This window comes from Mus pahari, chromosome X (assembly GCF_900095145.1).
Source record: "Mus pahari chromosome X, PAHARI_EIJ_v1.1, whole genome shotgun sequence".
NCBI lineage: Eukaryota > Metazoa > Chordata > Mammalia > Rodentia > Muridae > Mus > Mus pahari.
The window spans coordinates 11636002-11657674 of NC_034613.1; the positions used below are offsets into that span (position 1 = coordinate 11636002).

A 21673-nucleotide genomic window follows, 5' to 3' on the forward strand; every position below is an offset into this window, starting at 1 on the left:
CCTAGCTAGAGCAGTTAGACAACAAAAGGAGACCAAGGGAATACAAATTTGAAAGGAAGAAGTCAAAATATCACTATTTGTAGATGATATGATAGTATATATAATTGACCCTTAAAATTCCATCAGAGAACTCCTAAACCTGATAAACAGCTTCAGTGCAGTAGCTGGATATAAAATTAACTCAAACAAATCAGTGANCTTTCTCTACACAAAGGATAAACAGGCTGAGAAAGAAATTAGTGAAACAACACTCTACACAATAGTCTTAAATAATATAAAATACTTGGGTGTGACTCTACCTAAGGAAGGAAATATCTGTATGATAAGAACTTCAAATACCTGGGTGTGACTGTACCTAAGGAAGTGAAATATCTGTATGATAAAAACTTCAACTCTTTGAAGAAAGAAATCACAGAAGATCTCAAGATGGAAAATCCCATGCTTGTGGATTTGTAGGATTAGTACACTAAAAATGGCTATCTTACTGAAAGCAATCTACAGATTCAATGCAAGCCCACCAAAATTCCAACTCAATTCTTCACCCAGTTAGAAAGGGCAATTTGCAAATTCATCTGGAATAACAAAAAACCTAGGATAGCAAAAACTATTCTCAACAATAAAAGTCCTCTGGTGGAATCACCATCCCCAACATCAAGCTGTACAGGTAGATCAATGGAATAGAATTGAAGACCCAGAAATGAACCCACACACCTATGGTCACTTGATCTTTGATCAGGGGGGCTAAAACCATCTGTGGGAAAAACAGCATTTTCAATAAATGATGCTGGCTTAACTGGTGGTTATCATGTAGAAGAATGTGAATTGGTCCATTCTTATCTCCTTGTACAAAGCTCAAGTCTAAGTGGATCAAGGAACTCCACATAAAACCAGAGATTGTGAAATTTATAGAGGAGAAAGTGGGTAAAAGCCTCGAAGATACGGGCACAGGGGAAAAATTCCTGAACAGAACAACAATGGCTTGTGCTGTAAGATCAAGAATCAACAGATGACACCTTATAAAATTGCAAAGCTTATGTAAGGCAAAAGATACTGTCAATAAGACAAAAAAGGCCACCAACAGATTGGGAAAGAATCTGTACCTATCCTAAATCTGACAGGGGACTAATATCCAACATATACAAATAAACCTATTAAAAATGGGGTACAGAGCTAAACAATGAATTCTCAAATGAAGAACACTGAATAGCTAAGAAGCACCTGAAAAAAATGTTCAACATCCTTAATCATCAGGGAAATGCAAATCAAAACAACACTGAGATTCCACATCACACCAGTCAGAATGGCTAAGATTAAAGATTCAGGTGACAACAGATGCTGGCGAGGTTGTGGAGAAATAGGAACACTCCTCCATTGCTGGTGGGATTGCAAGCTTGTTCAACCACTCTGGAAATCAGTCTGGCGGTTCCTCAGAAAGTTAGACATAGTACTACCGGAGGATCCTGCTATACCTCTTCTGGGCATATACCCAGAAGATCTTCCAACTGTTAATAAGGACACATGCTTCACTATGTTCATAACAGCTTTATTTATAACATCCAGAAGCTGGAAAGAACCCAGATGTCTCTCAACAGAGGAACAGATACAGAAAATGTGGTACATTTACACATGGAGTACTACTCAGCAGTTTAAAACAATGAAATTCTTTGGCAAATGGAAGTATCTGAAGCATACCATCCTGAGTGAGGTAACCCAATCACAAAAGAACATACATGATATGCACTCACTGATAAGTGGATATTAGCCCAGAAACTTAGAATACCCATGATACAATTTGCAAAACACATGAAACTCAAGAAGAAGGAAAACCAAAGTGTGGATACTTAGATCCTTCTTAGAATAAAATACCCATGGAAGGAGTTACAGAGACAAAGTTCAGAGCAGAGACTGAAGGAATTACCATCCAGAGACTGCACCACTTGGGGATCCACCCCATTAAAAAAAAAAAAAAAAACCACCAAACCCAGACACTAGGCAGTTGCCAACAAGAGCCTACTGACAGGAGCCTGATATAGCTGTCTCCTGAGTGGCTCTGCCAGTGCCTGGCAAATACAGAAGTGGTTGCTCAAAGTCATCCATTGGATGGATCACAAGGTCCCAAATGAAGGAGCCAGAGAAATACCCAGGGAGCTGAAGGGGACTGAAGTCCCATAGAAGGAACATCCGTATAAACTAACCAGTACCCCCAGAACTCCCTGGTCCTATACCACCAATCAAAGAAAACACATGGTGGAACTTGGAGCTCTAGTTATATATGTAGGAGAGGATGGCCTAGTCGGTCATCAAAGGGAGGAGAGAGCCCCTTGGTCCTGTTAAGGCTCTATGCCCCAGTATAGGGGAATGCCAGGACTAGGAATGGGAGTAGGTGGGTTGGGGAACAGAGGGAGGGGGAGGGGATAGGGAATTTTCAGAGAGGAAACTAGGAATAGGGATAATATTTGAAATGTAAATAAAGAAAATATCTAATAAAAATAAAAAAGAAAAAGAAAAGAATTGGTTGGTTAGGAGAATTAAGGTTGGAAGAATTAAAACAGATGGACAAAGCAGCAAATGTAATTTAACCAAGGGCTAGGTCCTTAATACAAACATAATTTGGCAAAATGATAGACTCCTTTTAAAGAAAAATAAAATCAAGATGTACAGAGTTCTTTTCTCAACTATACATGTACACCTACAAAAAGTCTCCTATCATTATTATTGGTACCTGAGAATCTGTCTTTGTAACACAGAAAAACCTATGGGCAGCTGTTTCCAAACACATACCGATTTGGTCCCACATACCACTGTCTGCCTTAAAACCAAACAAATACCTTAGGTTTGTTGCATACCTGAAAATGTGTAAAGAATTTTCAAATTTTACTTCATTCAGTGTCCATACTGTCCTCTGGGAGCTAGGTCCACGAACCCACATCAATACAAAGAAATCAATAATAAGATTACTATCAAAGACAAGGAATAAATACAAGAAAAATTTATTCTCCAGTTCAAAACTGAATAGACTTGTTTCAAAAACTCAGAATATCATGTGTTAAGCTACTTTGATGGCTGAGTTTGCTATTATAAAATGAAGTGTTCCAGTGGACCAAACAATGCTACAGACTACCAGTATGAATTCCAACTTAAATCTTCTAAGTAACACTTTCTTAAAACCTTTTTTAAAAAACTGTTCCTAAATTCTTACTGTTCTAACTATGCCTAATTCTAAATATTGCCTATATTAAGCTGTTATAACATTAATAATAGTATTTATTTCAGTCTTATTAAAAGAGGCAGATAATGACACATCTGTAACCTCAGGATGTAAATGGCTAAGGGTGACTTTGAGATCTGCTTAGGCTGTACAGCAAGTTCCAAGTCAGTCAAGGCTATCACAGCAAGAGACAGGTCTATAAAATGCAATTACACATTAAATAAAGACCAAAATGTTTGTTAGAGTTAATCCAAGGTCCAAGTTCAAATTCCTACATCAGAAAATTAAAGTCCTAAGGACCACCTATAACCATGCTATTCAAACTTAATGTGCATATGATGCAATTAGAGATGTTCTTAAAATGAAGAAAATTGCATTCTGGATGGGGTCCATATGCAAAAATTATAGACCATAAAAGCTAACAACTTCCTGGGAGAATCTGGTTCCTAGACCACCCTTTAAATAACAGAGACCCTGAAATAATAATCTGAAGTCATTTCAATGCTGGGTCCCTCCAAACTTTGACCCAAATGAAAATAAAATCAACAAATGGATATTTGTGAGGTGACTAGGCCATTAGGACTATCATCATCCCTGGCACCTGTTGATGCTTCTTGTCTTTAGCCATGTGGGGATGAAAAGAGAGGGTGCCAACCAAGGAGCAAGAGAACCTACCTCATCAGATAATTGATCAATCAGTACCTTGACTTTAAACTTCTGTCATTTTTTATTAGATATTTCCTTCATTTACATTTCAAATGCTATCCCCTTTCCTGGTTTCCTCTCTGAAAATCCCCTATACCCTCCCCCCCACCCTGTTCTCCAACCCACACACTCCCACTTCCTGGCCCTGGGATTCCCCTGTATTGGGGCATATAATCTTCACAAGACCAAGGGCCTCTCTTCCCATTGATGGCTGACTAGGCCATCCTCTGCTACATATGCAGCTTGAGACATGAGCTCTGGGGGTATGGGTTAGTTCATATTGTTGTTCTTCCTATAGGGTTGCAGACCCCTTCAGCTTCTTGTATACTTCCTCATTTTTTTTATTATTTACAAATTCCCAGTGTGTTTGTGTGTGGGGTGTGTGTGTGTGTGTGTGTGTGTGTGTGTGTATACATCTGTGTGTGTGTGTGTGTGGAACAAAAGTAACACACGCCAGGTATATTTCTCAACTGTTTGCACTTTAGTTTTTGAGACAAAGTCTCTCACTGAACGTGGACTTCTCCAGTTCAGCTAAGCTGTCTGGCCAATGAGTTCCAGGGATCTACCTGTCTCCACCATCCCAGCATTCAGGGCTTTGTTAGCAGATTTTGGAACCTGGATCCAGGGATTTCAGATAAGCTCCCAAATAGTTATTATGTGCTTTTTAGAATGGTTTATACTGAGAGTATAGTTCAGTGATTGAGGGCTTGCATAGCAGTATGAGACACTAGGTCATTTGCAAAAACACAGCAAAAATAAAAAGGATTTAATGGGTGTAACCTACAAATTCAGTCCATCTTTTCTTTCACAATTAAAAAATCCATATCACTATGTACATTTGAGTTAAAAAACTAAAAAAAGTCAAGTTTCATCCAAATAGCAGCACCAAAATAGCACACTCAATTACAAGGCAAAATTACATCTCTGGAGGGAACCAGCATTTGCTAGCAGTCTGTCTATCACAGTATGTCAGGCAAAGTGCACACTTCCCACACAGTGTTCCCTCCATTTCAGAGGCAGCAAGTGCCTGTGGACAGAGCCCCATTTCAAGATCAGAATCTGAATTCAAAACCAACCAGTATGGACCAGGTGTGATGCAAGCACCTGTAGTCCAGGTTAGTGAGCAGACAGCTGAGGCAGAAGTATCACACTAAGCCCGGGAATTTAAAGCCAGCCTGGGGTGCCATACTGAGACCTTGCCTCAAAATACAAACCAACTGGACAGCTTATTTTGTATTGGTTACTGTGTGTGTGTACCTGTTCATAGTTATGTGTGTTTACACACTCAAACAAATGTGTAGTGGCTAGATGTCAATGTTTAGTGCTTTCCTGAGTCTGTTCCTTTCTTATCTTTTCAGACAGGGTCTCTCACTGACTGTAAGAGCATGAAAATTCAGCTAGGCTGGTTGGCTAGCATGCCTCTTTAATCTACCTCTCTAACATTGGGATCACAGGCATATGTGACCACATCCAGCTTGTTATGTGGATACTGAAGACTGTAGTTACGCAGCAATCGTTTTAGTGAAGAGTCATCTGTTAGGCTTCAATTTTCATTTTATTTATTATTAGTAGTATATGTATATATAAGTACATGATGGTGTATGTATAAAGGCTAGAGGATAACCTTGGGGATTCAACTCTCTTCTTTTTCCTTTACATGGCTTCGAAGATCAAACTCAAGTCCAGGCTTGCATGACCAATACCTTTACTGCTAAGTTATCTCACTGGCCCTTATTTCTAATTTTGGAGAATAGTTTTGCTATGTAGTTCAGATTAGCCACGAACTCACCATCCTCTTGCTTTATCACCCCAAGTGTTATTACAGATGCATGCCACTACACTCTCAGATATCACTCAATTATATTTTGATTTTCTGCCTCTAATTATTGTATCCACCCTCCCAGGTAGCAGATGAAATTATTACTTAAACTACTGCATTCCCTGATTTATATTGAATCCTCCTGACATCCTCTTTTCTTGGCCAAATGGCATATCTCAGATAGCTTTTTGTTCAGCACTATTTTTACAAGATAAAACTCTGAAACAATCTGTGAGCTATTTATGGTAATAATTACAGAGACACCTAACAACACGAGGGAATACACAATGTAAAATTTAAAAAGTGGGTCACTGATTACAGCTATGGGAAACTACAACATTCCCATGCACAGAACAGTAAAAGAGATTGTGAAATAGAATCAAAAATTTGGTAGAATTAATATTATTTTGTCCTTTCTTCTAAGTATATTAGAGTCATACTATCTCAATTACATACACGTTTGTCTTCAACTTTCAAACTGCAGTGTGGAACACTTTGTAAAATACAGCTTTAGACCATATAAACAAACCGTGAGCATGCCTTGGCAAAACTGCAAATACCACACCTCAGAATTTTCCTCTTTATTGTGCAATAAAACCTCAGCGGCATTGGTTACTAGTGGCTCGACCTTGTGGAAGCTAACTACTCTGTAGTGTTTCCTTATCCATAAAAGTATTTACTACCAACTTCTTAACCCATTTAGCACATTAAACATGGCGATAGAGAGAGAGCACCTGACTCACACGCTTTCTTTGATGATAGGTAGTATCAGAGAAAACAGATGTAATCATATCTCTTAGAGGAAGGACATCAATGAGGCATTAACTAGGGATAACAGTCAAACCAATTTAAGATCCTCAGCAGTTCTTACACTCAGACAGGAGGGCTGTGAAAGCACAGACAGCTTTTAAAGACCCCTATAATTACACTGAGCCCACATATGGTATCTAGGATAATGTCTTTTAAAAAGGAGAAGCCAGTCTTTTTTAGGGAGAGGGAAGTGCTGCTATTAGAAAAGGAAAAGGGTCATAAGGTAGAAAGACAGAGAACCCTAATATTTTAACACTAAAAAATTTTGGGGAGGCAGCCCTTGATCAAAACTGTGTAAGTATTGTGCATGTCTATAAATCCTAAAACTCCTGGGATGCTGAGGCATGAGGACCATGTGTTAAAGTCAATCCTGACTTACGTAGATGCTGGCTTAAATAGAAACAAAAACTATTAAGTAACTACACAAATCAACTAAGAACAGAAGCTTTAGTGGTGGCTTTGCCTTGAAGCAGCCCTTGCTACCTCCGCATGTCAGTTAGACTTCCTAAACTGCATCTTTGAAGAGGAAAAAAATTGCAAAATATGATTCCACTATCCCTTCTGGCCCTCTATTTCAGTGGTTTCCAAGAGACAGCTCATTGAATCTTGTCAACTGGACTACTAAAACAAAAACAACAAAAACTTAAGGTTTGAATGAAAGTCAAGGTGTATATATATAATTGAAATACCCTTGGGCCATTTTCACATCTAGCTTTTGACAGTGACAGTCAGAACAAATAGATGACTGTTGCTGACAAGGAGTGAATCATTAAACCTAATGACAATGTTTTTACAGCTTTCTGTTTAGAGACTTCACACATGAAGAGGTTCTACTTGATCCCCACAGCAGCAGCAGCACTGAAACAAAAGACTGTTATAACTAGTCCATCCCTTGTCCAGTTGAATAAACTAAGGCTTCTAGAAGTGGAAGATAGGTGGCGGTGAGTTGGGACGGCAGTTAAGAGCACTTGTTCTTCCCACGTTTGATTACCAACACTTACATCACAGCTCACAAGAGTCTGTAACTCCACTTCCAGAGACTCTGACCAAGCCATCTTTTGGCCTCTTCAGGCACCAGATATATATGTGATGCACAGACATATATGCAGGCAAAACACCCACAGAGAAAATAAAATAAACAAAATTAAAATGAGTGGAGGATTTGCAAAAGATCCCAGGGCAGATGAATAAAAAGCCCAGGACTTGAATCTGAATACTCAAAATTTATTAGACTTCCATATACCTTGCCTTGTTTCCCACTGGTGTCTCACAAAATTTAAATTAATTAAAGAAATTAATTGGTATACTAATACTCTCTGATTTGATACTGACAATATATTTTCTTGAAATCCCAAAATGACCTCAATTTCCAAGTGATAGATGATTCACTGAAATCTGAAAGACTAAGCCAGGATTAGGAATCAGCCAGTCATTTGACCTACACGGAAGTGCATATTAAAAATAGAAGCCAAAAATTCCTTCCAATCTTCTGTTTAACACAATGCATTACTTACATGTGTAGCAATGCTACTGTAAACCACCCTCTGACTGCCAGTCTAAAAGTATAGTGTATACATCTATGTACAATATCATACTTCGCTACATCACCTTGCTTTATATAAGGTAGCTTATGTTTACAAAAATGACTAAAGTCACCTAATGACATATTTCTCAGAAGTTACTTCATAAATCAACAAATGTATTGGTGTATATCATCTTGAAGCAGCAGCAGCCCCTTTCAGGTAAAAAGGCTTATGGGAAGCAGAGTCAAAAACTCAAACACAGAACCTCCACCAATTCTGAACATTTCTTACTCTGGCCAATTCTTGCCCAGTCTCAAATAAAATACTGAAATGCTTAACAGCCAGGTGTGGTACTATGTGTTCCAGAAACTGAGACAGAAGGATCTCCAGTTTGAGACCAGCCAGAACTGCACAGCAAGATCCCATCTCAAGACAAAAAGTAATAATAATTGCTCCTCAACAATAAAGTGGTTCAAATTTAAGTGATCTGAGGGGCAAATGCTTGGCTTTGCACGCATGCGAATCATGCACATTGCCTATTAGTGGTACTTATTCTCAGAAGCAAATTCACGTCCCAAAAGGGAGGGTTTGTAATGACAGTCATGCCTCATTTTACTACTAAGGAGAATAAATGTATGCGATAAGAAATCCATCAGCTGCAAGTGCCTTCATTCCCATCTTCTACGTATAAAGGCTTTCTAGACACATTAAAACTGGGAAACTGAAAATCATGTAAAGAAAATATTTTGAAGAGAAGCATACCTTCTAATTCATCCCATTTTCCTCCTTTAGAAATACTGTAATGAGTCAGCAGGTGCTTAACTACCAAAATTACATTTTATCACGAAGCTAGAAACTGTTTAATATTTAAACAGAAGAGTCAGGGACAGATAAGAACATGCAAATTGCATATATTAAGAAACTGCATATCCCATCTGACAGTTTATGCAGGAAAATCCTATGAGGTTGATATGAATCTACTGGGGTACTCAAAGACACAAATACCAGGGGAAAAAAAATTTCTGAGGCTACCAGATAATCTCACTTCCTTCCTTCCTTCCTGGGCATATGGGAATTCCAGGCTCACACTGTTGTCTGCCAAGAAAAGGGAAGATTTGCAATAAGTAGAAGGATGAATGAGGCTTTATGATATACAAAATGGGCTAAGGTGAGGTGCTAGGGAGACAGTTTACCATTTGCAAAGTGCTGCTTTGCAAGCACGGGGACATGCATTTAACCCCTGGAAGCCTTTCTTTTTTAAAAGGTGTGATAGTATGTGGAAATGGACAGATCCCTGGGGTTCACTGGCTGACCAACTTAGAAAGTTCTAGGCCAGTAAGAGACCCTGTCTCCCACAGTTAAACACTGGATGGAACCATGGGAACCCTGCAGAAGAGAAGGAGGAAGGATTGTAAAAGACAGAGGGGATGAAGACACTATGAGAACAGTCAACAGAATCATCTAAGCAAGACTCACAGGGGCTCAGAGACTGAGGCAGCAAATACCCCTGTATGGGACTGAGCTAGGTCCTTGGCGTGTACCTTATGGCTGTGTAGTTTGGTGTTCTTGTGAGAGTAGGAAGTATCTTTGACTCTTTTGTCTGTGCCAGGGACCCTTTTTCTCCGACTGAGTTGCCTCATCCAACCTTAGTATGAGGGTTTGTGCCTAGTCTTGTTGTATCTTGTTAGGTCATGTTTTGTGGATTAGCCTCCCTAGGAGGCATGTTTATTTGAAACAAAGAAAGAGTTGATCTAGGGAGGAGGAGAGGTGGGACAAGAGATTGGGAGAAGTAGAAGGAGGGGAAACTGCTAGAAAAAGTCTGAGCTATCAGACTAGAGGTGTTACTAGGAGTGTTTCCCCCAAAGTCTATGATTAGTTGAAAGAATCAAATAGGATGTGGGCAGGAGGCTACAAAAAGGTAGTGATGACTCTCTCACAGTGTATAAATGTCATCCAAAGTCCAAAAGTGCAAGCCTCACTATATTCACCCAACAGAAGAAAAGGAGGACATTCTATAGGATGACATAATTTTAAACTAGTTTGGTTCCCTTAGGAACAATGTTAGTGTTAGTGTAGTATGCATCAGAAATAAAATATAACTGATATTTATGATGCTGGGATGTGAGACAACTATTTTTTATTTTGTTTTTGTATTTTAACATGAGTCCTACTAATCCACTCAGGTCCTTATGTCAGCACAGCAGTTTACCAACTGAGGTTATCATTCCGATAACCATGTTTGGAATCCCAGTAATAGTTTTATGCTGATGAATTAAAAACACAGCATTAAAACCAACATTTTTATAATCAGGAGAGACTTTGGAGATCAGATTATAACCATGTGTGAAAAATGGTAATAGCAAAGTCCAGAGCAATAAATGTGATGCTCAGCAAACAAGCCAGCTCAACAGCCTCAGAACTAAACCTATTCCCAGAAAACCATGACATGGACAATGCCACAGCACCAATGGAAGTGGTGAAACGTACTGCAAGCATTGTTAATCGGGAATAGGAGTATCAAACATGCAAATCATCCTTAATATTGTCTAATGTAGTGTTCAAATTATAGGAGAGTGATTAGCATGTACTCCATCTTAAGTGTGTATTTTTAAATCTCTATGTAAGAGCCAACAGTATGCCCATTAATCTTGCTCAGTATTAACAAAGGTGCCTTCTGAATCTACCACCTTCATCTAGCAATCTCATTACTTATCTCTCATATTTACCTTTAAGGAAGACTGTGGTAGGTAAGAGACTACTGATGATAAAACTAAATTGTTAACCTCTGATAAAATTTAGTCCTGATCCTCTATGAATGGACCAACAAATAGCACTCCATTTTCTCATAGCTATTACTAGAATTTTGAGATACTGCTGTGGTATAGCTATCTAAGAGGTATAACATGATCACTGCCATCATGCAGGAAGAGACTGTTGTGGTGACCTACAAAACGCCCTGGCCTCAAACTCATGACAATGAAACAAGTAGAATACATCTATGGTTATGACAAATGAGTAACCTGACCCTCAGCTAAGAGTCCATGCAACACTCCCTCCTGCCCATCCCAGCTTGCATCTGATCTTGGGGTATATAAGATTATATATATATGGTAGAAGGTTAGCTGAATGTGGGAAAACACTAACAGGTGTGTGTGTGTGTGTGTGTGTGTGTGTGTGTGTGTGTGTGTGTGTGTTTGATTTGTTGCCTATGAAGTAACTGCCCTTTTTATTTTTCAAACGCACAAAACACATTCTATTGATGCCCTTTCTGTGGTGAACAAACATTTCCTTACATACCCTCATCTCTAGGAAAAATAAGGCGCCAATTACAAAAAAATTGATGTAAACGTGAAAACTATACAGACACAATCATCTGCGCACTATACATATTGTATATGTGTACCTACAGACCACACAAGTAAGTGTCTGTAGGTACATATACATCATGTACTCATGTCAATAAATATGACTTAAAGAGTTCTGATTATGTATCATGTTAAAGTGCTCTTTCAGAAAAGTAAAGCATAAGTACCCACAAATACTATTTTGATTAATACCCTGTTTCCAGTCTATTAAACTACTTTGCTTTCACTTGTTACACTTACCAACTAAAACACTGATCTTTCAACTGAATTATTGTGATCCTCTAAATGGACGTGTGGAGACTTGTGATTCTGTAAATTTTTGTTCTTTGGAAAAAAATGAAATTAAAAGCATAATACATGAAAAAATTATAAAGATTGGAGATGCAGTTCATTTAATATACTGATTGCCTAATTAGCATTCACAAAGCCCTGGGTTAGATATCCAGAACATATAAACTAACCATAATGATGCCTGTCTATAGTACCAGTACCCAGGAGATTGACACATAAAAGATCAGTTCAAAGTCATCCAAAGCTTAATAGCAAAGTCCAAGGCCAGCTGAGAGCAGAGATCCTGTCTTGAAAGCAAAACTTACTTTGTTAATGTAAGTCACAATTCTTTTTTTTGGTATTTGTGACAAAGTCTCACTATAACTTAAACTGGACTCATCACTTTCCTGCCTCCACCTCCAGAGTTCATACTCTCATGCCATGATTAAAATTCCACATGCATTCACAAGCAACACAGTGTGTGATTTGGGTAGAATTATAGGCTGTGGATTATTTTGGCTCCTGCTATGCCAGTAGTGAGTAGTGGAGTCACTACCTACTGCTGAAAAGCCTCATAGCCCTCCCTCTATGTGCCTCTCATTCCTTTATGCCTTTTGATGGCATCCATTGTCCATCTACATCTCTACAATTTGTAGAAATGGGTGTGGATGAGGTAAATATTATATATGCTTTTTGTTTTCATTTTTCTGAGACAGGATTTCTCTATGTAGCCTAGGCTGACCACAAAACCATGATCCTTCCATGTCTACCACCCTATTGTTTGGATTATTGTCATGTACCACCATGTCCAGTCTTTTATCTGCAATACAGGTCGAATCAACAGCATTCTCACATGCAAGGTAGTCCTGTACCATTGACCTATATCCCAGTCCAATATCTGCTTTCTTGAACTACTTCCAATAATTATACTAAAGTACACAGGTAAGTACAGAAGGCAAGTCCTAGAAGAAACTATCCAGGGGTAGTTTACTCTCTGCAAAACTAGTATGCACTTCATGTATACTTTAGCATATTATGCTTGTAGATCTATGCAGACTTCCTAGTCCTCAAAAGGGTTCTTTAATGGGGATCAGGCAAATCAGGACTATTTAAACTCATGCTGTCAAGCTTCAGCAGTTTCTAAAGACTAGAAAATACACAAAAGCTTAAGATAAGTAAACTACTAACATCAGCAGATATTTTCATGCCGGTAAACCTTTCCCTGACATTCTCCTAGGAGATAATTTTTAAATCAAATTCAAGAAAACAAATCAATGGCCAGTATTAGAGGGCACTCCACCACAGCAAAGTTCTCAGGGCTGCCCACTAACTTCCAGAATGTAGAGGCAAGAAAAGAACTGGTGCTACTTCATGCCATACTAAGGAACTTCTTCCCCATACCATAGCACTAATGGTATTCCACTTCATCCTGGGACATCAAGGCCAAAAAGGTACATTTTGTATATGTTTCACATCAAAAGATGAGAATTTGAAAGTAGGGCCAATTATGAGGCCATCTTGAGCTCAATTAAACCCACAGGTCAGGTCAAAATTGCCCACGATGCTAGTCAAATAGAGAAATAAAACACCTGGGCTCAGCCTAGTCTTCTCTTCGTCTTATACCTGAGATTGATTGCAGGTTTCTTGCAACAGGATTGCAGTCCCCTTCATCAGGAGAGTCTATCTATTTTCTCACTTTTATCAGCACTATCTTTGGCTAACAGACTTCACTCAGACGGCAGTAATCTCTTTCAAGCCTGGATTTCATGCCCAAGGAAGTCTTGTATGCCTTGGTACGTACGATCTTTAAACCTTGAGTGTGGACAAGCATGACCTACCTGGTTATAGACTGGAAAGAATGTGGCTGGAACAAGTAGTTGAGGCAAGAAGAAGAGCCATCTTCCAAATCACTCAAATCACAAATGAACATCAAAAGATAGGCCCAGCTCCAAAATCCCCCAGCCCCTGCAGCCTAATCAAATTGCCCACTCTTAAAATCGGGATCTAATTAAGTGATTCAAAGATTACTAACTAAACTCGGTAGTCTGATGATCTGCTTAAGCAGTAAAAATCTAACTCACATCATAAATTATGGGTTCTTCATCAAAGTATGAATTAGGCCTTCAATATTTCAAAGACTGACCAGATGGTTACTGGGGATGAAAAATTAACACAGAACAGTGCTTGCAAGTCCAGTGATTTCCTCTAGCCACACAAATAGGTAGCACTAACGAGATCTACTTAGACAGACTAAATGGTCCAAAAAGGCCATATTACAATGGTGTGGCATCACACATCTATAATTATAGCACTTGAGAGAGGCACAAAGATGATGAGTTCAAGGCCAGGATGAGCTACATTCCAGGTGAAACCTTGACTTCAAAAAAAGGTCCCATGTGAGGAGGTTTTCAAAAGCCAAACACAATTTTGACAAGCACATTGGTACTTTCTAGAATACTTGCCTAGCAGACATATTCTGGATTCCTTCTCCAGCAGAAGGAAAGGAAGATGGAGTAGAAGGGAGAATGAGAGCAAAAACAGAGATGCAGAGCAAAGATACAAGAAAGAACTCAAGGACATGACACAGTCAAAACAAAGACAAAGTAAAAACAATATTTAAAATTATAACCAAGCCGTATGGATAATTTATATAAATATAAATGAGATCCATGCTTAAACTTGGGTCCCATTAGGTAGGGACAAATATTATAAAATCGAAAAGATCCAATGTATTTCTGGACTCAAGCATCTCAGATAAAGGTCTACTTAACTCTGTAACGAGCTTAAGAAGACATCTACTGAATAAATTTTCTTCATGAGCCCTTTGCAATTAAAAGAGAACTTAAAAATAAAAAGCCCTGGGTTTTGGGGGCCTATAGCCAGATCCTGCTGACACCAGCTAAAAAAAAATATAACAGAAAACAAACAAGCAAACAAACAAAACCAGACTTAGGGGGTGCAGTTTCTGTGTAGCAGGGGCTAGTAATGGGGACACTCTGCTGGAACAAGCTTGTCACTTCAAAAGATTGCCACCTGTTTATCCAAGAACTCCACTGGAGGTTTCTCAACACTAAACAAAGAATCCCTCTTGATGACCTGCCAGCTGACATCCAGATCTTCCTATCACAGGTGATCATATCTAATGAGATGCATTAAAAGCAATACAAGGCCATCATGGTGATGCATGCTGGTAAACCTGGCATTCAGGAAACTAGGGCAGAAGAATCAGCTCAAGTTAGAAGCCAGCCCAGGACTATACCATCAGGCTTTGTTTCAAGAAATAAAATTTAAAAATAAAAAGAACTCTGAAGTAGGCAAAGATTTTCTAGGTAGAACAAAAAGGCAATAACCATAAAAGAAAAAAAAGTAAGTGGGCTTTATTAAAAATATCAAAAGACATGTAAAGAACAAAAAGACAAACCACAGATTGGAAGAAAAAGGGTGAGTTGTTTTTGGTTTTGGTTTTGGTTTTATGTCTAAAACAGGGTATCACTAGTGGCTCAAGCTGTACTTGAACTAACAATATTCAACATCTTCTGAGTGATAGGATTGCAGGTGACTACAACCAAACCCTGAAATACTGATACATATACATCTGACAAAGGACTCACATGAAGAATAATTTATTTCTAACAATAAAATAAGGGGTTTCAAAAGTGAGTAAATAGTTGGACATGGTGCTTCATGACTTTAATTTTAGCACTTGAGAGCCTGGTGCAAGAAAATCACCAGTTGGAGAGTTGGAGGCCAACCTGAGCTATATACCAAGTGCAGGGCCAGCCTGTGTGACTGCCTTAAAAGCAAAAACAAAAACAAAAACAAAAAAAAAAGGAGCAAAAGATTTGAACAGGCACTCAGAAAGGGTATAAAAATGTCAACGGTATCTTTATCATTCAGCATGACCACTCAGCAAGAATGGATTTTAAACTCACAGGATCACCTCACAGTAATTAGAATGGGTACTATTCAGTGTGGAGGGGACAGAAATGAGCAAGTTTTGGTCAGGCTGTAGAAAAGTCAGAACCTTCATGTCAGCAGTGTAAAATGGGTCTAAAACACAACACAAACCATATACCAGTTCCTTAAAACAATAAAAATAAATTCTTCCAGACATTCTGCCTTGTCTCTCTGTCTCTGTCTCTCTGTGTGTATGTGTGTGTGTGTGTGTGTGTATGCGTGCAAGTATGTGTGTGTACTGAAAGTACTGAAAACAGAGTCTTAAGGAGAATATCTCTACCTTTATGTGTACGGCAGCATTATTCACAACAGCCAAAAGATGGCACTAGTCAAGAGTTTGTGGACAAATAAATGGATATTATTTTACATACACACACACAGTATATTAAAGTTCCAATGTGGACAGACCTTGAAGCAGCATTCTAACTGAAATAAGATGACAATAACCCAGAGCACTTTAAGATTCTACTCACGAAGCACCTACAGTGGTAAATTCATAGAAACTAGCATGTTGGTTACCATATTAGCAAGGGGGAATAAGGAATAGTAGAAATACTTATGTAACAATGTGAACAAAACCAAATGTTAGTAACTATATACAAGAAAATAAGTTAAATAATAATTTGCATGTATGTATATTTTTAACCACAATTTTAAAGTATGTATTTTTAAACCTACAAAAATATAACTGTGCTCTCATCAAACATAAGTAAAAATCAAATAAAAATTATGTGTGACTACAGTTACCTGCTTGGAAATTTGAGGATCATTTTAGCTCAAGCATTATAGACCAGCCTTAGCAACAAAGAATACATAGAGAGCATGTCACAAAAAAAAATGTATCACTTAAAATGTAGAGAGGAATTTTAGTTGATATTATCACTTTGGAAAACTTTTGGCAACATCTACTAAAGATCAATCTATGAGTACCACATTCTATCCTACGTTTATGTCAGGAAAACTGAGTAGAAATGTGCACTAAAGGAAATAAGCAAGAATGTTCAAAGATGCTTCATTCATTTTAACCAAATCTTGGGTACTACCCAAAGATGTAACAAAAAACAAGTAAATTATCACTCAATTTATTCAAGGGATCAACTAATTGCATAACCTGTGGAAGAAGTCATACACTAGAGAGTTCCTATTGTGTGATATTATTGATATAAATTTTAAAACGAGATCAAAGCAGTAGACTGAGTTTTATTATTGTTTAATGGCAATTTAGTTTACCTTCATGATGGAGTCAAGATGAATAGTGAATAGATTCGGCATGAACTCTTCTTAAGTGCTGGAAAGGTACTAGGCTTGATCTGTCACAGGCTGCATAGTCACAGGAAACATTAAATGATCAATATAATTTGGATTAATTCACTTTGTCCTTTTACTACATGCTTGCTATTTCTCAAAGGTAAATTATTTGTAACACATCTCAGGTCTTTCAATCAGGAGTCTCTGATTCAAAAGTCAACAAATTGTAACCTTAATTTTTTTTTTTACCTTCTTTAGGTTTGGACCCTATTCTACTAGGACTTCCCAGTTTCCTAATACATCTGTTTCCTGTTTCCTGTTCCCTTTCCTAAAAGCACTCTTTACCTATTGGGTCTTTTTAGAATTACCTGGTTTTCTTTGATCTAGTCTATACTTGGAATGTATACTTCCTATTTGCTTTCCACTGGTGAAATGTCCAATTTTATAATGTTTGCTTCTTCAGGATTTTTTTTTTTTGGTTTGGGTTTTTGAGACAGGGTTTCCCTGGTAGCCCTGCCTGTCCTGGAACTTGCTCTATAGACCAAGCCTGCCTTTGCCTCCCAAGTGCTGGAAGTAAAGGGTGTGCTACCACTCCCTGCCCTGGTGCTTGGTTTTGTTTTGTTTTGTTTTGTTTCGTTTTGTTTTGAGACAGGGTTTCAGTACATAGCACAGATTTCACCTGCTACTGCTTCCTGAGAGTTAGGATTAAAATCATACACCACTATGACAGCCACGGCCTTTTTAATTTTCAAGAACATCACAGAATTTTATTTTACATTCCTGTTAGCTCATGCCCAGCTTCCCCCAACTAGAAAAGCATGTCAAAAATCACAATGTAAGACTAGAGATGGTCAGGGTTAGAACATTTACCTGGTATGTATTCAAGACCTTGAGTTCCATTCCTAGCAGCACCCCACCCCCAGAAAGTATGTATATGTGTGTGTTTGTGTGTGTGTAAGAGAGAGACAGAGACAGAGACAGAGAGTCTCTATATTATAAGGTGTTATCAAACTTTGGAGTGGTTCATACCTATGTCAAGTTAGGTCTTGCCACCTACTCTCAAAAAGCCAGTTAAAAGAGCCAAATTAAAAGTGGAAAGCAGAAAGGGGAAATGTATCCAATGTGGCCACAATGAGAACAAGGACAAGAAGACTCACTATCCCCTAAGCCAGTTAAGATCCTAATGCAAAATCAAAGTTTAAATAGAGGCCCAAGGATTTACATATCTAAACACTCTTGGTCAAGGTATGGTCTCACCTACCAATGACCCATCATGATCTGGACTGAAAGGTGTTCTGACAAGTTGCTATAACTGTGTGAAATCTCTTTAGCAGAGATAATCTCCCCCTCTGGCTGATGGCTTTTTCTTTTTCCTGGGGAAATTTCCATTTCTTCAGGGTCCATTCTTTCAATAGTCTCACAATCAGATTGAGACACACATTGTCTCTTTAGTATATCTTGAATTCTGCCAGTCAAGTTACAGTGTTCTCACACTCCAGTATTTGATAAATGTATGGCATCCTTCCCATACCTATCCTTTCTACCCGCTATCTACCTATGTAAGAAGAGAAACGTTCATTCTTTTATAAAGGGATATTTTATTGCCTAACTGTAAACAGTCAGCACAGGTAACAACAGCTTTTACTTCAGAAAAAAAAAAAGTGACGTCTTCTCCATCTCCCCTGGCTCCTTCCATTAGTAATAATGTGGATATTAAAGAGCTTCATATGCAAAATCTTACACTGTAATAATAATCAGAGACAAATCCTTCTGCTCTTACAATTTTGCAAACTCGATTGCCTCTGCATTGCATATAACATGCCTGTATTTTAGTCAAAGGGGTGAATTGCTGGGCTGAAAAAGCAGCCAGTTAATAATTGCAAAGCAACGAGAAGGTTCTAAACACAGAAAGGCTAGTGTGAAAAAAAAATACCTGGGCCGGGCTAAGTGGTGGAGTGCTTGCCTAGCACGCACAAAGCCCCAGCATAAACCAGGAGAGGTTGCACACACATATAATGCCAGCACTTGGGAGGCAGAGGTATAGAATGTGAAGTACAAGGAAGCCTTGTGACATAGCCATATTCTGATCAATGTGATATAGAATTAACAGCAGCAGTTCTAATATTGGCTCAACATGACAAGTCAGAAATGTAATTTAAAAAAAAAAAAGTGGAGCAGCTGGCAGATAAATGTTTTAGAAAGAAATGATCAGATCACTCCTTAAAATATACCATTTGGACACAATGGAAAAACAACACTTCTCTTTAAGAATAGTAAACTGGAATAATCTGGCATGCTGAATATTTTTATTTAAACGCACTATGTGAAATAGATAATTAGTCTTATTTTCTCCTCTGAGAGCACCTTGAAATGTTTCACTTCAAAAAAATCTCTAGAAATGTCAAAATATTTAGCAAAAAAGCAAATGGGTTAGCACTATTGAAATGAAATAATTATGAAGCCAGATAGATGAATTGTCCTACATACCTGTGGTTTTGTTGGATTCCCGTGTTTGCTTACTCATATACATTCAACTCTTAATTTTTCAGAAACCACTTCTTTAGAAGCTTTTGGCTTCAACACTGCCACCTGTAGACATAAATGAGAAATAAATCCTGTATTATTCACCAGCAATGCATTTTTCCTGGACATCTAACAGAAAAAATGGAAGGGAAAGTGAAAAAATATTTGCTCCAAAAGAGCCAAGTGTTCTTTCTCTCAAAGCAACATAACTAAGCCATCTCCTTCCATGATGGTTTGATAAAGTAGTTGCTAGAAACTGAAATGTACCTAAGTCCCAGGTCATCAACCAAATGGCCTTCTCTCCAGTTCATTAAGGAGAGAGAGAGAGAGAGAGAGAGAGAGAGAGAGAGAGAGAGAGAATGAATTCAGGAAGGTTGAGAAGGAAAATGACCAAATATTTCAGACCATCTGGGCTATCGGGTTTCAGGCTAGCCTAGGAATAAAAAAAGAGGGAGAGTAGGGAGATGGGATTGAAAGGGCGGCGAGATCAAGGGAGGGGAAAAAGAATAAGGGGGGGAGGGAGAGAGAGAGCACATGCCAGCATAACTTAACACCCATTTCAAGACCTACCTTGTAAAATTACAAAACAACTTGCCCTGTATGATAATCTGGGGATAAAGAATTCCACAAATTAACCAGATAAAAAGAGATAATGGACCCATGCTAGGGTTATTTTATCAAAAGGTCATAAGATGCCTATTTAAAAATTATTATTCCAGTCTAAACAGAGTTTAGTTCAATCTAAACCGATTTTTGGTGGGTTGTCTTCATCATTCAATAAGGGCTTCATTCAATAAGGGCTCTGGCCCTTATTGGAATACAAATCCTAAAAGATCTTCTCTACATCCTATTGATTAAAATACAAGTAGATCCCCTTCTTTTTCCTTAAAAAAAAAAAAAAGGCACAGAAAGAACAGAGGAAATATACATAAGCAATTACCAGAATCCAAGCAACCATAAGATAAAAGAAGGATTTAAGTCAGAGAGAAAAATAAAGACAAACCTTGAAATTCTGGAGTTAATTGAAAATAAGAGGAAGCGCCTTGCCCAACAGCTGTGTGGCAGAGCTGGACTTCATCTGATCACCAGTCTTCCCAAGACAAGTGGCCACCTCCTCTCAGGCTCCAAGGCCTTAAGCCAAAGAAACTAGAAGCACTTCCCACGACCACCGCTTGTAGACAGCGGAAGATCCCAACCAAACCAGCCTGGCTTGCTACCCCGCCAAGCCCATGCTTTTTTACCTACACTAGAGAAGCACCCCACTTACCCATAATTTACTTTAAAGCCTGAAAGCTTGTTTTGTTTATAGAAGCTACGCAAATCCTGGAAACCCAAGTCTCCTTGGAACACTCGCCTCCTCCTTTCTAGGACGTGTACATGTACACACACACACACACACACACACACACACACACACACGACCAAAACCTTCTCCCTTTACTTCCCAATCCCGGATGTGCGCTGAGCCATTCCAAAGACCTTTTTGAGTACCTGCCAAGGACCAATACTGCTCCCACGTGCCTCCAAGAAGTCCTCCTGCAAACGTGCATGAGCGCCCAAGGCTTGTGTGGGCGGCCAGCCTTCGGAGGGAATTCTGCACACCCAAGGTCCCAGCCCCCACCCCAGCTCGGACAGCAGGGGGGAGCCCCCGGGTGTGGCATGGCGCTGGCACACAGTACTCTAGCAACTCTAGCCTTCCCCGCACTCCCTGGCCAACCATGCCACTAGTTTCTCCTCACCCAGTCCCTTTGGTTCCTGCTGGCCAGGAGCAGGGGCGTCCTGGTGGCTGTTGGATGGGGATCAGGAAGATTGGAGCGACAGGCAACTACCACCCAGATCGCTAGTGGGTAAAAGGGTCGCAGTCTCTAGGAGCCGCATGGTTGCTCAGTTCCTTCCGAAGGAGAAGATGTGAGGACAACCCCAAGAGTCCAGGAGGAGCGAATCCTACGGGAGGTAGTCCTCCCGCACCTCTCCTCCACCTAGCCTGAGCGACCTTCCAAGCCTGCACCCTACGGGACCCAGAACACTCCTCTGGCAATGGGACCTGGCCAGCCCTTATCCCGGTTGGCCATAGCAGCCCTGCCTCCCAGGCCGCCGCAACCCCAGAAGCGGGTAGGGCGCCACTGTTGCTGGGGGAAGGGGGACGGATGGTGGACCTACCTGAACGTGGGGTGCGACCTCCGGTGCCCTGTCTCCAGCAGCTGGAGAAGGCAATGATGGACGGGCTGCGGTACCCCACACGTGG

At 39.3% G+C, this 21673-nt stretch overlaps 1 long non-coding RNA gene across 2 annotated transcripts in view; it reads right to left on the minus strand.

The window, feature by feature from the left end:
• The window catches only part of LOC110314157, a 78286-nt gene extending 56613 nt beyond the window's left edge, over positions 1-21673 (minus strand). For both annotated transcript variants that reach the window (XR_002380158.2, XR_003843055.1), the window contains exons 1-3: positions 21589-21673; positions 19393-19494; positions 16888-16977 (exon numbers count right to left, since the gene is read on the minus strand). This is a non-coding gene — a long non-coding RNA (uncharacterized LOC110314157). The remainder of the gene's footprint in view (positions 1-16887; positions 16978-19392; positions 19495-21588) is intronic.